The sequence below is a fragment of the Triticum dicoccoides genome, chromosome 6B (assembly GCF_002162155.2).
Source record: "Triticum dicoccoides isolate Atlit2015 ecotype Zavitan chromosome 6B, WEW_v2.0, whole genome shotgun sequence".
Classification (NCBI taxonomy): domain Eukaryota; kingdom Viridiplantae; phylum Streptophyta; class Magnoliopsida; order Poales; family Poaceae; genus Triticum; species Triticum dicoccoides.
Genome location: NC_041391.1, coordinates 674,377,910 through 674,390,607, shown reverse-complemented (window position 1 = coordinate 674,390,607; position 12,698 = coordinate 674,377,910).

Here is a 12,698-nt window from a genome sequence, read left to right as displayed (position 1 = left end):
TGCACCTTATACCCCTCAACAAAATGGTGTCGCGGAGAGGAAGAACCGGACGTTGATGGATGCGGCAAGGACCATGATGGCGGAGTTCAAGTCTCCATACAACTTTTGGGCCGAAGCCATCAACACAGCATGTCATGCATCCAATCGGCTCTATCTCTGCAAAGGCTTGAACAAGACTCCTTATGAAATACTTACCGGTAACAAGCCCAACCACAAGTACTTCCGGGTGTTCAGGTGTAAGTGTTTCATTCTCAAGAAAGGTGTTCGTTTGTCTAAATTTGAGGCTAGAGCTCATGAGGGCATATTTGTTGGTTATGCTACAAACTCTCATGCTTACCGTGTCCTCAACAAGTCCACCGGACTCATTGAGGAGACGTGAACGTGGAGTTTGACGAGAATAACGTCTCCCAAGTGGAGCAAAGTGGTACTTGTGATGTAGGTGATGAAATTCCTCCCCAAGCCATAATAAGAATGGGTGTTGGTCATATCCTACCCATTGAGGAGCCCCTTGTGGCCGAAGGAGAAGGACAATGCTCCACTCAAGTGGAGCCATCACCAACCCAAGACCCACACGCTTCCGAAGAACAAAGTGAAGGTCCTCAACCTCGTGAACAAGATCAAGGGCAAGATCAACCTCAAGATGGTGGTGAACCACCAAATGATGCCCAAGGTCAAGTTCTCCCTTTAGAGCAAGTTAAGAATAAAGAGCAAGCTCAAGATCAAGAACAAGCTCAAGACGATGCTCAAGATGATCAAGTTACCCCTCCTCTTTTCACATCCGAGGAGGAATTAGAGTGTCGTGCCACGAAGATTGCTTCCAAGCTCACTACCAAAGGGCATATCATGGAGAATGTGGTTGGAAGCTTAATAAAGGGGGTAAGCACTTGTAGACAATTAGCAAACTATTGTGAACATCATGCGTTTGTTTCTTGTGTCGAACCCCAAAAGGTCTATGAGGCGCTTGAGGACCCGGATTGGCTTAATGCCATGCATCAAGAACTCAACAACTTCGAGCATAACCAAGTGTGGAAATTAGTGCCAAGGCCAACCGGGAATCATAATGTCATTGGAACCAAGTGGACATTCAAGAACAAGCAAGATGCTCATGGGATCATTGTTCGCAACAAGGCTCGTTTGGTGGCACAAGGCTACTCCCAAGTCGAGGGTATCGACTACAGTGAAACCTTTGCTCATGTTGCTCGCCTTGAATCTATTCGTTTGTTGCTTACTTATGCTTCTTCTCATAATTTCACGTTGCAACAAATGGATGTGAAGAGTGCTTTTCTTAATGATCCCACTAATGAGTTGGTGTATGTCAAACAACCCCCGGGGTTCGAAGATCCCTATTTCCCCGATCATGTGTACCAAGTCCACAAGGCACTCTATGGCCTTAAATAAGCCCCGCGTGCGTGGTATGGGCATCTTACGGAGTTGTTACAAGATCGTGGGTTCAAAATCAGAAAATCGACCCCACTCTTTTTACTAAGAAGGTCAAAGGGGAGTTGTTTGTGTGCCAACTATATGTTGATGATATTATTTTTTGTTCCCCTAACAAAGCTTCCAATGAAGAATTTGCCGCACTCATGACCTCAAAGTTCAAGATGTCTATGATGGGAGAGATGAAGTTCTTTCTCGGGTTCGAAATCAAGCAAAGAAGATAAGGAACCTTCATCAACCAAGCCAAATACACTCAAGACATGCTCAAGAGATTCAAGCTAAGTGATGTCAAGCCGGCCTCCACTCCAATGCCCATCAAATGCCAACTTGACATTGATCCCAGTGGTAAAGTGGTGGATCAAAAGGTATATCGCTCCATGATTGGATCCATGCTTTACCCTTGTGCATCTAGACCGGATATCATGTTGAGTGTGGGAATTTGTGCACGGTTTCAAGCCACACCTAAGGAAAGCCACTTTGTGGCGGTCAAGCGAATATTTTGATATTTGGCTCATACCCCAAACTTTGGCTTATGGTACCCAAGAGGAGCCAACTTTGATCTTTTGGGCTATACAGATTCAGATTGGGCGGGAGACAAAGTGGATAGGAAGTCCACCTCCGGAGGGTGCCAATTACTTGGTTGCTCTTTAGTGAGTTGGTCTTCTAAGAAGCAAAGTTGTGTATCTCTCTCGTCCACTGAAGCAGAGTATGTGGCTGCCGATAGTTGTTGTGCTCAACTCCTATGGATGAGGCAAACTTTGAAGGATCACGGTGTCAAATGTGACGAAGTGCCTCTTTGGTGTGACAATGAAAGTGCCATCAAGATCTCTCTCAACCCAGTGCAACACTTCAAGACGAAGCATATTGAGATTCGGTATCACTTCATCCAGGATCACATTAGGTGAAGGGAGATCAAGCTCAAGTATGTCAACACTCATGATAAACTTGCAGATATTTTCACGAAGCCCTTGGATGAAGCAAGATTTCGTGAGTTAAGGCATGAGCTAGATATCATTGATTCGAGCAATGTGGTTTGAACCCTTGCACACCCACCATACTCATCATGCTTTCTTGTCTAGGTGTATGCATGGACATAGGGGGAGTGTTGTTCTCTCAATGAACTTTCCCTCCCCCCATTATGCATAAACTAATCAAACTCTTTCACATTAGCCATTTTTATGGTACTTGTGCTTCAAAGATGAGTTTTGGTCATGGGCCCAAGGTTAAAATCTTCGCAGTGCCATACCTCTAGACTCAAACATAGGTGGCCTCGGCAACCTCCCTCTCTTGGAGAGGAGTGTGTTTCTCGTCTTCCGTGTGTTTTTTTTGCGTGTGTGTTTGCTCTCGTTTCTAGTCGTCTTCTTTTCTTGAGCTAAGCCATTTGGGCTAGTCCTTTTGCAGCTGAGCGGTACTACCGCTGGGTGCGCGGTACTACCGCTGATGATCATCAAGCGGTACTACCGCCCACCCCAGCGGCACTACCGCTACGGGGCGGGCGATGGGGGGTTATGTTGGGGCAGGGGGAGTTTGCCTTTCTCCCCCATACCCATTCGCTCCACCCGCTCATGTTCTTCATTGCTCCAGCGACGTCTCACCACAGGAGGGCTTGGGCAGGCCGCCGTCTTCGTGTCGTCCCTCTCTAGTTCCTTCGGTGGAATCGATCCCCACCGCGTCCTCTTTCCATGGATGTCGGTATTGCCCCCGTTCTCGTTCTCTCTTTGCCTAGATTTCACATCTAGTTGTTAGGGGCAATAGGCATTGCTTTTCTCTATTTTTGGCTAAGTCAAGGCTTGAGTAGGATGGAGATGGCATCTAGACCTTTTGGATTGTTGTTTGGTAGGATCATTTTTGAATTTGGCATCCCGGTAGTGATGGATCTGCCCATGGCAGTAGGGAACCGCCGTTCCCCGTCCAGAGCGGTACTACCGCTCAACTGGCACGGTACTACGCTCAAGCGGTGCTACCGCTTTTGGTTTGCGGTACTACCGCTGGATGCCCAATTCCACCTTGTTCCTACCACTTTTTGATCCATGTTGTTTTGTTTGGAGGCTTATGCTCTTTCTTTCGTGTTGTTTCTTCTGCTCTTGTGTTTGGTTCCAGGTGATGAACATCCTAAGCAGCAAGTCCGCCGTGTCAACCCCGGTCGTTCAACGTCAAAGCGCTACCGCATCTCTGAGACAACGGGTGCTTCCTCAAGTGCTCAACCTCCGTCTCAACACAAGAAGTGGACTGCCAACAAGCCGAAGCCGAGGGGCAAGACTGTGACATAGATGCACTACAAAAAAATACACTTCCATGATGATACGTGTTTGTCACAGTAGGTCGCGTTTTCTGTCATGCATGTACATCCATGACGATTTTATGACAGAATCAAGATAGGCATACATGTGTTGTCGTAGAAGTGTTCCAAGACATTACCAAAATTATCATCACGGAAGTGTCCACTTCCATGACGATAAATCGTGCATCACAGAAGTGCTTTCGTCAAGGGTGACCGACACGTGGCATCCACCGTAACGGAACGTCGTTAAGCTATCGGGTCGGGTTTTGGATCTGATAACCCGTTAACAGCCCCGACCAATGGAAATTTCCATGTGTAAAATTCTTATTGGCCGGACGAAACACGTGTCAGCTCGTCAGTGGGTCAGATAGGCACCTATGATATGTCGACACGTGCCACGGCCCACCGCTGGCCCATTTAGCTTACAAAGCCTGCCCGTTTGACTTGGTCAAAAGTTAACGGGCTGGCCCATGAAAAGCCTGTTAACGGTCTCTTCGTAAATAGCCCATTTTACGGCCCGTTAACTCACAGCCCATTAGGCACTAATGGGAATCGGCCCAATAACGTCATGTGGGCCGTCGAATATAACACTAGCCCATTTCACTTTCGGCCCATGTATGGCCCACGACGTCTTTCGGCCCATATGAGGCCTTCGTATCTTTCGGCCCTTTACATGCCCACAGTGACTCTAGCCCATAATGAACAGTAATTTTCTTTGTACCCGTTAATGACCCATGATTTACATGGGCCGTTTCTAGCCCGTGTTAGCTTTCGGCCTATTGACGGCCCATACGTTCTTGGGCTCCTTTTCGGCCCTCGATTACTTCCGGCCCGTTATTGGCCTGCTCCCCTAATGGGCCAAATTGGGCCCGTGGCAAGAGTCGGCCCGTTGCTGGCATGTTCCAAAAATGGGCCAAATTCGGCCCATGGCAAGAGTCGGCCCATTACTGGCATGTTACCCTAATGGGCCAAATTCGGCCCATGGCAAGAGTCGGCCCGTTTCTGGCCAGCCCATCCTATATTCTGGCCCATTAACGACCCGTTATGCCTGTGACAGAATTAAGCTTTTGCAGTCCTACGGCCTGTTAACGGCCCATTACCGTGCTGGGCCGATACCAATTACGCCCGATTACGACCCATGTAGACCAATTTATCCGATGGCCCGAGGCCCACCGATTACAGGCCCATTTATCAACGGCCCGAGGCCCACCGATTACAGGCCCATTTATCGACGGCCCGTAGGAGACCCATGGATCCTACGACCCGTATATGGCCCATGGGTAGTTGTGGCCACTAGCAAACCAGGGAAAAAGAAGACTAGGAAATAAATAAGGCCGAAACTAACGCTAGGCTATTAAGGCGATTGCACAGATTACATCCACTCGGCATCAAAGATCGCAACCAGTGCAAATATAGGGAACACCCTACACTATACAAAAATGGCTTGCTGTTTTCTTCAGCCGGTGGCTGCATGTTAAGAATAAATTTTGTATCGCACCAAAACAAATTACAACTATATAACAAAAGGAAGGTTGGCATAAAACTTAATAGTCTAGCAGATAAATGCACCACCAGAAGTTCAGAAGCTCGGTTCATTTGACCTGACTGTTACGTTTTCATGCTGTATTGTCCGATGGAGCACCATAACCCTCGCCTCCATTTCTGCTAGGCTCCTGAACAACATAGCAAATGTCTGATAGTCTGGTTTCAAAACCATGCATATCTTGATGACATTGAGCAATGTTTCTCCTTGTTTCACAAAGGGCCTCTGTTAGGGAATGGACTTGTGTCTGGAGCGCAGATACAACATTGCTTTGAGCTTGCATATCTTGATCATGAGGCAGTTTGGACGATATTGCGTTAACAACCAACCCAATATTACACAGGAACATGCTTTTGGCACTGTTAGTGGACAGGTACTGACCCACTGCAACAAGAACTGACATTGCGGTTATAGTTGCCTCGCCACCTTCAGAAGGTGGCGGTTCCACCATTTTTTCCATAGCTCACTGAAAAGTTGAGGTTTTACATTAGTAGTACCAGAACAGAAGATATTAAGGAGGCAGCAAAACCAAACAAAATAGCTTTGGTCTATATACAGAACTTATTCTGGTGAACCCATGTAAAATATTAGTTGTATTTTATTGCAAAGTACATAATAAAACCAGGTTCCAAACATATGACCATGTACCATCGCTAATGTATTGTCTATTTCTTCACATTATATTGAGGGCTAAGGATAAAGATACGAAGTTTATAATACAGTAAGCATAGTATGACATTATTCATATCACAAAACAACTGAGAACAGACAAACAAGCAATTGTAACATTGTGTGGGCAAGTCCAGCACGGAACTAGATTACGGGTCAAGATCAAAGGAACATCACTCCCCCCTTTTAAACCTTGTAAGGTGCAATGATACGCTAAGACAATTGTGTATACAATTGAAAAGAGTAATAGACATTGGTTGCAAACCATGCAGTTCAAGGCACAAGTCAGAGTAAGTAGTAGTTAAAAGGCATGAGGATTAAGGACTTACAACAGCGGCTTTGACTGGTGTAGTCATGACCTTCTTCTTGCTGGTGTGACAGTCCTTGAAGATTTCCACAACATTTGGTTCAGGTACTTTTTGGCCCTTGCGGGCTTTCCTCTGCATTTCGAACAAGTCAATATAGATCTGATAATATGGTACAACGAAAAGAGTGAAACAGCAGGTAATTACAAGAGCCTCACAGTGTGCAATATACCTACAAGATCCTGTCGTTTGTTGGAATTTCACTTTCGTACGGTTGGCCTTGTTCTTTGAACAGTTCACCTACAAGAAGATAGATTTGTGTGGCACATGCGTCAATAGGACTTGAACATGTGATCTGATCACATATATATAATGTACCTGATACTTCGGATCAGACCAGTGTTTAACAAGCCCCCTCCAGCCTTCATCCGATATATTTTCCATTGGAGATGTTTGGGAAAGTTCACTACTAGCCTTGCCTTCAAAGTGAGTTTGCCTCAAGTTATACCGATACTGTCGCAGAGCAGACTTGAAAACATGGGTGCAAGCTTGTCTGGTTGCATCATCTTGGCTATCCAACTTGAACCTCATCTGTTGAAAATTATGGGAGTCTCATTATCAGCAACCTAGAAAGTATGGGACAGAGCAAGATGATATTACTAGTTTCCATACATAACCATACTTACAGATAAATGGTCGAGGAAGGTGTTGAACTGGGTTTCGTCTTTGTCATTCCTGTACTAAATCCATGTTGGGAGGATATGTACATGACACCTAACGGGAACCGTTGCCTCTGATACTAACTTGGCTGACTCTGTAGCATCACGTGGCCTTTTTAAACCTGCCTCAAAACAGATCTCCATTCTTCCTCCTCTAGATTTAGTTAACCTATCGAGCATTATCCCTAATGTTTGTTTCCTCTTGCGCCTAGGTGCTAGTCCAACAACAAACATAGGAAGTGTTAGTGTACATCAAACTGTGAGACTGCATATAAAGAAGCATGCAACTGTAACTTGACTCCAGCAACTACCTTCTTGCTGTTGAAGCTCACAAGGTTCATCTGATATTGCCAACTCGTCTTGTGTCAAGAGTGCTTGGGAAGTAGTGTCAGGTGGCAAGGGAGCTTGGGAACGTGCTGCTAGCTCAGTTGACGCGCGAGTATGCCGTGCAGCTGGTAGTACTATGGTAGGTGTTGCAAGAACTAGGGTTGTCTCTGCTTGTTTGGTGGCAGCTATTTGTTTCTGTTTGGCTTTTTTGCAGCTCGTGTAGCATGGGATGCCGTGTTTGTAGAATTTTCCACTGGACTTTCACCTTCTATTGCACCATCAGTACCAGCAGAATCTGCAGGATTTATTCGCTTCTCATTCCCTGCCATTCTGTGTTTCTTCCTCTTTCTCTGTGCCATGTTAAGTCAAGCCAACAAGAAAAATGAATAATAATTTAGTTTTTCAGAACAAATTGATGCGTGATGCAGACGAACTGAACTTTGATGTTAGACAACCACATGATAGGAGGATGTAATATGTATGAAAAATAGGACGGAAGAGATAACCAAAACTATGATGGGTAAACTAAGAAGAAGACATTTCACCAAATTAGAAGCAATGCAATGGAAGGTAGACACCATATGAAAGATGCTACAAATATCGCTCTGCCAAGTTAACAGTGTCTTGGCATAAATGGCGTTTAAACAAATGTGAAGCAATACAAGAAATAAATCATATGCAAGATGCAAACAACATCACACTACCATGTTAGAGGTCTCTCGTCATTAGTGCCATTGCATATTCACAGCATTGCATATTCACAGCTTATGATGTGTAAACTAAGGAGAAGGCATTTCAACAAATTAGAAGCAATGAAAGCTAGACACCATATGAAAGATGCAACGAATATCACTCTACCAAGTTAAAACTGTCTCGTCATAAGTGCCATTTCAACAAATTAGTAGTACAAGCTAGAAAAGAATGTGAGATGTAACCTATATCACACTCCGAAGTCAAACGTGTCTTATGATAAGTGATTGTTGCAGGTTACACAACAGTAGTAATTTGATGTAAGAACATGGTGTGATAGACAGATATTGTATGTTCTAGAAACAGGAACACATGTCTTATTCAAGTATAATGTGTAAAGTAAGCAGATGGAATTCAACAAAATTAGAAGAAATACAAGCTAGACATCACACATAACATGCAACCACATATAACAGTGCCAAGTTATAGGGAGCACCAATGATGCTGCACTAGGGGAGACGTGCTCATCATAAACACAGCTTTGTTGAGTGTCTATGCATGTGTTGTCTTGGAAATCATCTTGGGGGTGTGGAGGAGTAGAAACTATAGAGGCCCTCCGTTTGGAAGGAGCACCTTTATCCGCTGCCTTGCTAACTTCCTTCCGGTTTATTGATTTTGAATTGTCAAGTAAAACCGACAAGAAAAAGCAATAAAATTCTCTCTTCAGAACTCATTCATGCATGATACTGACAATCACTACTTTGATGTAAGGCAAACACATGATACCAGGATGGAATATGTACGAAAAACAGGACGGCATGGCATGTTCACAAATGTTTGTGTAAACTAAGCAGAAACCATTCCAGCAAATAAGAAGCAATGCAAGCTAGACACCACATGAAAGATGCAACCAATATGACTCTGCCAAGTTAAAAGCATCCCATCATAAATGGAATTTCAACAAATTAGAAGCAGCGCATGCTATAAATCATATGAAAGATGCAACTAATATCGCACTGCATATACTAAAGGTGTCTCATCATATTGATTGATGCAGGATACAAAAAAACAATAGTTTTATGTAAGGACATGCTTAATAGACAGATGTACTATGTACTAAATACAGGAAGGCATGTCACATTAACAGGTATAATGTCACATTTACAGGAGTATAAGCTAAGCAGACTAGCACATGCAGTTTAACCAGATTGGAAGAATTACAATCTAGACACCATATGCAACATGCAACCACATATCATGCTGCCAAGTTAGAGCAAGCACCTGCGATGCTAGTGTAGGGGAAATGCTGTAATCAACTACAGAGCTACGTTCACTATCTTCATCTAGCATTTCTGTTTCTTGAGAATCATGTCGGGAGGCTGACGCTGCATTCTTTAAATGAGGAGTAGTCCCCTTGCCTGCCTGCCTCGTCATAAGTGATTGATGAGGGATACACAAGAACATTAGTTTGATGTAAGAACATGGTTAAAACACAGATGTACTAGTATGTACCAAAAATAGAAAGGCATGTCATATTCAAAGGTATAATGTGTAAGCTAAGCAGATGCAATTTAACCAAAGTGGAAGCAATACAAGCTAGACATCCGGCTGGAGTGGTGAACATGATCATCTAGGACCTGAGAGCCTGGTGGGAGGCGGGCTGCTTCGCCACCATCGCGGCTTTTTAGTTGGCTTCCAGGTGATGCATGTCTTTGCTGGGCTTGTCACTGGCTCGGCCAGTGCCCTGACTAGCTATTTGTCTTCTGGTGCTCACGGGATGGTGGTTCATGTAAAAAATATCTTTCCTTATCTTAATAAAGACCGACTTTGGCCTTTCGAATACAAGCTAGACACCATATGGAACATGCAACCACATATGACACCGCGAAGTTAAAGCAAGCACCTGGGATGGTGGTTCATTGCGAGCGAGGTCATCAACTCCAGAGCAATGTTTACCGTCTCCATCTGCTAACACTACACCCTTTAAAGCGCTGTAACGTGCCGCGCCTAGCCGTGTAGAAAGCTGGCACGACTTGTCTCTTTTCTTTTTTGCTTCGCTTTCCGCAAACTCTGAAATACCCTGGCATAAAAACACAATAGTGAGAGTATGGATGAAGTGTGTGCAGAACTAGTGCACTGTAAAAGTAGCAGATAGCAGGTGGCTGAAAAATAAATGACAGGAGACATATGATAGCTCTACAACATTGCATGGCAAACAAAATTAGATTCTACTCCGTATGATTTTGTAATATATGAGCACAGGAAATGCAGGTACTCCTCCAGCACACCAGCACATGTGGTCATATCTAAGATAACAGTCGACTGAAAATAAATAGGTCAGTCGATTTTTTTAATGAACCGTCTGATCTATAAGGAACGGGCAGATGGCCTTCGTCTACCTCCCGCCAGTCACTGTTGACGATCTTTCTCGAACCGCCAGCGACCACCGGCCCAGACCTGTGCCTCCGCTGCCCCGCCCTCCCATCGACCTCACACCACCGCCGTGCTTGGCAGTGCCCCCAAGCCATCCCTTTAATCCTGGCCGACCTCCAGATCGGGCGCCAGTAGCTCTAGGCCACACACGCCCCTAAGATAAACACCAAGGCGCTGCTTCCCCGGCGTAATAGTCGTACTAGCGCCTGTTACACCGGGGAATGCTTCCGTTAATTGGGAATCAACTGGCCAGAAATTGAAATTCAGGGGGGCGACAAACCTCTAGCTAAGGTGAAATAGTATATGAGGAGAAACCTTGTGCATCGCGAGTTACTAGGAACATCTAATATCAAGAAGAAGCGGTCAACTAGTGTCTTCTGTGGGATGAATACCGTGCAAGCAGAGACGTAAGATTTGCATGAATAAGGGAAGAGGAGTACCTTCTTTGGTTGCTAGTGTGGTCACCTCCACATGTCGTGCCGATCTTCTTCCTTTTATCGGGGAAACCGATGTTCTGGAGGGTGCAGGCTTGGACGAACCCATGGCCAAATTGTTGACTGTGTTGCCGTGGCCATATGTCGGCGGAGGGGAAGCAGATCCGAGGCAGCGAAGGACAACGTAGCAGGAACAGCTCCGGTGTAGTGGAGGGTGGCAAAGTTGGAGCGGCAGCGGTGAGGCGCAGGACGGCGTGGTTGAACTGGCTCGGGTACGGACGGCTCGGCCTCGGCTTGAACTACTAGCCGTGGAGGGCGTTGCGGTTGAGGTTGCGGTGCACGACAACGTCGGGGTATCAGCTCTGGCATGATGGAGGAGGGCGGCGGTTGATGGGTGGGATGGGATGGCGGACGGAGGACGCCGGGGTTTCGCGGCTGGTGGAGAGGTAGTTTTGGCGCCCACGGAGTATGAATGGGGAATCAGACGGGTGGGGGGAACCATGTTTTGGTCTGGGACGCGCTTGTTTTTGGCTTTTTTGAACAGAAGATGGGACGCGCTTGTTTGAACTTTGGGGAAATTACAAACTTTGCCCCCCCCCCCTCTTAAATTTCGGACCTACTGCGGGTCGGGGGTAGGATGGTAATCCCAGGTGTCCCAAATAGTGGGCGGGAGCAATTTCGGCCGCGCGCATGTGTGCTTAGGCGTCCATTGTGTATGAATGTTTTTCGGAGGCGGTTGGTGGCGTCTTGATGAAGCTACAAACCTACCCCGGTTTAGACCTTTGGACATCGGGCCGGTAGGTTTCACGGGTCGGAGTTATTAGAAAAGTAATTTCCTTGTACTACCAAACATTGGTCTCACGCGGTTTCGGGCGAGTAGAGGCTCTTTTGGCGCTTTGTTCGAAATTTTGAAACACAAGCATTCACCTTTAGAGTACTCTTGAACTATGAGGATTGACCTAAATAGACAACGTTATATTTGACCTTGTATGTTTGAAAACCTCATTAAATTATCCACTTCCTTTTGAAATTTTGACACTTGAAAATCCTATAACTACGATCATTTTGGAATGGAGGAGCTAAATTTGAATCTATTTTATACACGACTACATATGCTATTATGTACAAAATCAGAGCAAAGATTGGTACCCCCATAGTTTAGGTATGGTTTACAAATGCCATGATATCAAATTCAAATAATTGAATGGACTTCATGTTGAATTCGATTTTTTTAAACCACCTTAGGTTGAATTCAAATGTATGCTAGTTCATAGGTAGCTCTTTATAAATGTCCATTGTGTAACTTTCGTATGTATAATGTGCTTTACACACACAACATGAACTATACTCACGTTTATATTCGATTGCTAAAGCGATGCATTGTCTGGAGTTCAAAATACTAACTATGTGGATCAATTGTGTCGACTAATAACATAGACATGCTCAAATTCGATAGAATCTAGATGTTTGATGGATCAATGACCGCTCCTTACGCGAATTGCAAATATCATGATCCCATCCTAATATTTGGATACAATTTATATCTTTAATCAATGTGTAGAGCAGTCTTTTACGTGTAGTTTCACTCTCCATCGGTGGTCTCTCACACATGCTCACACACTATCTCCCGAGGTGTCTTTCTCGCACACATGCTATAGATATAACCCTCCCTCCCTCTCGTAACCATTTACAACTGTTTTCACTAACCTTTATCACAAGCACTCTTCCTCTCGCACACATACACACGCACAATCCTGATCGACCCTTTCTATATACATGGACCTGCCTACGTGTCTCATGTACGCACATTATCTTTATGTCTGTCTCTCACGCATTATCTCACACCTCTCTTCCTAATCG